This window comes from Mobula birostris, chromosome 11, assembly GCF_030028105.1.
Source record: "Mobula birostris isolate sMobBir1 chromosome 11, sMobBir1.hap1, whole genome shotgun sequence".
Classification (NCBI taxonomy): Eukaryota; Metazoa; Chordata; class Chondrichthyes; order Myliobatiformes; family Myliobatidae; genus Mobula; species Mobula birostris.
Genome location: NC_092380.1, coordinates 85,956,574 through 85,962,573, shown reverse-complemented (window position 1 = coordinate 85,962,573; position 6,000 = coordinate 85,956,574).

Genomic DNA, 6,000 nt, shown 5'->3' with positions numbered 1-6,000 from the left:
CAGGGGTTAATCTTCCTCCGATAGGTAACATTTTGTATTTATTATAACGGTTATTTAGCTAGTAATATTGCTGTTTATGACTGTTCAAATTGTATGATGTCTTGTAAGGGACTGGATGAGGGTACGGGACTGGCCTTCCAGTCACTTCTCCCTATGGTGCAATAGCTGCCCAGCAAAACAATGAACTATAGAAGTAGAAAGTTTAGAACCACAACCATCCTTGATGAATGGGAGAAATAATAATTAGGGATTACATCCATGTTTGCTTACTAATGGGTATTAGAAGTACATAATTGGAAGAAAGAATAGAAAGTATGCAAAATCTTGGACAAATGGTGAGATATTACAAAATGTTGTATGCACAGGGATCTGGAGCATGTCATTGTACATAATCCATTGGCATGCAGGTGTGGCGAGTAACTGTGAAGGCAAATGGAATGTTAATTAACATTGCAAACCAAAGGAGTATAAAGGTAGGAATTCATGGCACATTTGTGCAGGTTATTGATGAGACCGTATGTGGAGTACAGTTTATGATGGTATTGATTTTTTTTTTAGTTAGGGAAAATACTTGTGCTGAAAATAGTTCAGAAAAATTTCTTTTGGTTGATCCCTATTTGACATGAGGGAAAGATGAAGAAAATTTATTGGGGTTCAAAATAATGAGAAATGAACCTACTGAAACAAGCAAGATTCTGGAGGGTAGAAGATGGGATAGGATATTGCATGTGTGGAATTCAAAGTTGTTGCACAGTTTCAAATAAGGGATTGTTCATGTTAAGACAGGGCTTTGGAGAAATTTCTTCTCTCAGAGGGTCATTGGCATTTGCAATATTCTTTCCCATAGAGCTGACAAGGATGAATCTTTGAAGATATTCAAAATTGAATTAATTTGATTTTTGAAGAATCAAGACCTGTGAAGAAGAGGAAGGGAAGTGGAACTGAGGTTGAGGTTAAGGTCAAAGCAGCCATGATTTCCTGTTTTGAGGAACAAGCTTGAGAGGCTGCATATCCCACTTCTCCTCCTATGTCTGATGCTGTTACAAATTGAAGCTAGATAATAGTTCTCCAAGAGGACCACAATAGAGGCTTGCATGTCTCAGTGACTCCAGGAGCTATGTTGGCTGGAGTCAGGGCCTTGTGCTTTGACTCCTGGTAAGGTCAAAAGGTAGAGGCTAGCCTAAGAGTGATCCACCGGTCTTCCAGGTTTCGGAGTTGAGCTCAGGGCTGACAAAGCTGACTGGTCAGAAACAATTGTTATAGAAACAGCAATGAAGAATCCTTCTATATCTGTGTGCAGTGATACGACCAAGGAAAGACATAGATGGAGGACCTTTATTGCTGCCATAAATGCCAGCGGCGTACTGGGCGGTAACAAATGACTAACAAGATAATGCTGCAAAACAGCAAACTCTCAATCTTCACTACATTGTTAAACAAAAATATACAAAATAAGTTGTTCAGCTTTGAAATGCAATCAGTTTGTTATAATGTGTTTTTCTTTGAAGTCATCCTGAAGGCATGCAAGATTATTATAAAACTACCAATAAATCCCGTAAGGAACAAATACAATGTCACAGGTCTTTTTTATGAGTTCAATGTGTGTCAGTAATGTTATGACTTTAATTTTTCGAGTAACTGTTTATTTTTGCAGCATGTTCACATCTGATGCTAACTGAGGCCTGAAGGAGCTGTGCACAAAGCTCTTGGATTTGGTTGCCTAGAAGTTCATTCATTGATTTCAGAGGCCTACCACACTGTGCAACCAAATTGTGCATTGGTTGCCACTGAATAGGAATGTAATTCTGATCATCCTCCTTTCGGTGGGGCAGTGCAGGGTGGGGTGGCACAGTAGCGTAGCAATCAGTGCAATGCTTTTACAGCTCGGGGCATTAGAGTTCAGAATTCAAATCCAGTGTCCTCAGAGTTTCCACAGTCCTTCCCGGGGAATGCATTGGTTTTCTCCTGGTGCTCTGGTTTCCTCCCTCAGTCAAAAGACATACCGTTTAGTAGGTTAATTGGTCATTATAAATTATCCCGTGATTTGGTTAGGGTTAAATTGGTGGTTTACGGGCAGTGTGACTCAAAGGGCTGGAGGGCCTATTCCACACTCTATCTCTAAATAAATAAATGTTTTCAAAAAACTGGGATTTGATGGCATTTGACCTGTACTTGTTGGATTTCTGAAGAATGGGGGTGGCGGTTCTCATTAAAACCTACTGAATAGTGAAAGGCTGAAATGGAGTGGATGGAAAGAGGATGTTTCAAATGGTGAGACAATCCAGGATCATAGGGCACAGGTGCACATCCCTTTAGAACCGAGATAAGGATGGCCTAATTCTGCTCCAACGTTTTATGGCTTTAAGAGAAGAAATATCCACCTGATATGTGTTTTTTTTTCCCAATCATTCACAGCAACATAAGCATAAACTTGGAAAAAAAAAAGCTTATCGAGACAGTTTCTGATTTCCTGAAAAATGCTAGTTGACTTTAAATTATATTCACTTCACAGTGAACCTAAATAGATCAGGACAACCAAGTCAAATAGAAAGGTTAATTCTTTGAAAAGGCATTTCCATCTGGAGCAGGATTTACAGGAAGTGATGGTCAGAAAACTGTTCTGCATGTGAAATTTGAAATCAATAGATGAATGATTATAAGCCAGGAGTAAGTACATTTCAACCAGAGATTTATGTAAAGACCATCCGAAGTTGGTATTTTCCATTTCTGGAACTGTTTATTTTGTTTCTTTAGTTTATTTCACCTCTATTTTAAATAAATTGTACATTGTTGCAAAAAGGCAAATTCCCACTAATATGACTTCTGTTTTTTTTTATTGTCATTCCATGTCAAAGATAGCTGGCCTCCACTTCAGGTCTGTGGGTTCTGAGGTGGCTGGAGAGGGTGATGAGACCAGTATGAGGCTTGCAGACTTTGCCACAGCCAAGCCTGGAGATGCTTGATGTCAATACAATTGTTGCACTTTTGTCACAAGATATTACTAAACAGCATGGGACTTCAGAAATCTCTCAGAAATTAATTAATTATTTCCAGTATCATATCCAAAGACTTGAATAGAAAAACCAGACTGACACTTTTCATCCACCTGCCTTATCAAGTATCAGTTGCCCCACCTGAAAGCAGACCGCAAATTTCTCAACAGCTGGAAGAACCAATAAAGCTGGAGAACAGGCTGTGACCTTTGACCTTGAAGGGCCACCTGAAGGAGAGGAACCAGTACTAGCAACATTCACACTGTGGCCACTTTATTAGGTACACTGGTACTCTTGCTCGTTAATGCAAATATGTAATCAGCCAATCTTATAGCAGCAATTCAATGCTAAAAGCATGCAGACATGATCATGAGGTTCAGTTGCTGTTCAAATCAAACAACAGAATAGGTCAGAAATGTGATCTAATTGCACTTGACCATGGAATGTTTGTTGGTGCTAATATAGTGATTTGAATATCTCAGAAAATACTGATCTCTTGGGATTTTCATGCACAACAGTCTCCAGAGTTTACAGAGAAAGGTGAGAAAGCAAGAATAAAAAAACATGTATTGAGCAGCAGTTCTGTGGGCGAAAATACCACATTAATGAGAGTAGTCAGAGGTGAATGGCCAGACTCGTTCAAGCTGACAGGAAAGCAATAGTAGTTCAAATAACCACGCATTACAACAGCGGTGTGCAGAGGAGCATCTCTGAGTGCACCACGCACCTTGAAGTGGACGGATTACAGAGGCAGAAGGCCAGGAACATACATGCACTGGCTACTTTATTAGGTGCAGGAGGTACCTACAGACATCCCACCCTGCAAAACCTCATTTCAGAGAGGTAGCACCATCAATTTGCGGGAGACTCCCGGAACTTCCAGGAGAGGTGGGAGGTCTGCAATAGAGTAGCTCCTTAGCAGCTAGCCAACTAATTTAAATAACGTTAGCTATGCTAATGAACGAATGACACCTGTTAAACTCACCTCAACATGTCTTTTACAGTCTTAACCCACCATGGGCGATAGAAAAGTCGCTGTTGCTAACAGTGCAGCAAGCAACGCTGTCATTATTTTTGACCACTATTAGGCACGGGTACACTTTAGTGTAGTCTGGGGTGACGTATATTTAATATTTTCTTTTTTTTTTGGAACACTCTGCCATGGCGCGCGTGCACGTGTGTGCACGCTCGTGCTCTCTCTCTCTCTCACACACTCTCTTGCGCTCTCTCTCTCGCTCGCTCTCAAAAAAATCAATTTCCAGGATATTGTATATAATTTGCGGACATCAGGGAGCCACTATCAATATGTGGGAGACTCCCGGAACTTCCGGGAGAGGTGGGATGTCTGTACCTAGTAAAGTGGCCACAGATTGTATCTTAATAAATGTTTGTGTTAACGTTAGCTGCAGGCAATGAATTACAATTTGAAAATTCACATCTCATTTCACAAAGGTTGTGCAATTCTGCTATGCACCCATCTCCTTTCAGGAAAGGTGCATTTTCTATTGATAACTGCTTAGCTGCAGTAAGTAATCTGTTATCAGTTGACAGTGTAGGATAGTGAAACTGTATGAATAAATTCTGAAACTGTTTCTACTCACTCTTAAACAAGAGAAAATCTGTAGATGCTGGAACTCTGAGCAACACACAAGGAACTCAGCAGGCAAGGCAGCATCTGTGGAAAAGAGTATGGTCGATGTTGCAGGCGAAGACCCTTCATCAGGACTGTCACTCTTGTCACTTTTTAAAAAAATGTTTCATGAATTGAATACAGAATAAGTTGCTACTATTTCCTAACCCTGATGCATCAGTGAAAATAAAAATTCTGCATGAATCAAAGTGTCTATGGCACATCAGAACTGCAGATATGCAACATTTTGGAATTTGCGGGCAACCTCAATCTTTGTCTGACCTACTAATTGAAACAGTAGTGACTTTGAGTTCTGTATTTCGATGAGATGTTGATCTTAGTTAAAATAATATTGAGTAAAAATTATATCCATTCAAGGTCGCTGCTTGTGCTGTTATTGAGGTAATTTTAGTATATTCTGTTCTGAAACATCTTAAGTGGTTCTGATAAGTTCCTTCAGCAAAAGATGTAAAATTTCAAGCACTGCCTTCAGCCGTAGCAAAACACTGTCCTTATTAAAATAGTGTGGAGGTCAAAGTTTCAACTTCTACAATTTATTTTAAATATAGGTGTTTTGGAGTGTGGGATTATGTCATTGTCTGCAGCAAATACATTACTGTGCAAAAGTATTAGGCAGATATACAAACCTAGGGTGCTAAGACTTTTGCACGGTAATATATTCATCACCGTGGATGAAACAGCAAGTTTATAAATCTGGCAGGAGCAAAGGATGCTGGGAATGGTGAGGATGGAGCACTGTGGGATAGGTGGAAGAGTAGGTATGCCAGGGGTAGAGTGTGGCACAGGTGCAGACACACCAAGCCTGAGACAGCAGGCAAGGTCAGTGAATCCAACAATTGGTTTATTGATCATTACAGGATGCATCTCTGGTGCTTCTCACTCCTTCCCCTCCCCGATCCCTTTTCCCTGATCTGGGATTCCCCTCTCCCTGCACCTGTCCCAATCTCAGTCCACAATAGAGACCCATATCAGAATCAGGTTTATCACCACTCATATATATCATGAAATTTGTTTTTTTTTGCGGCAGAAGTAGTGCAATACATAACATTACTACAGTGCTGTGCAAAAGTGTTGGGTACCTTCGCTACTATATATATGTGCCTTAAGACCTTTGCACAGTACTGTAATTCTTGTCATCTTTGTAATTAAGATACAAATTAAGGCAGGGGATTTTGCTTGCCCTGTTGTGTGTGCTGTAGGACCGAAAAGTTACACAAGACTCAATGATTCCTACAGAACACAACTTTGTTTTATACTGCTGAAGAACGGGTAATATGTAACCCTGTTAGGATTTTGAAACTTACTCATTTTTTCATGAAGTGTCAAGTAAATATTTGGCCAGGCTTTCTGTGATTC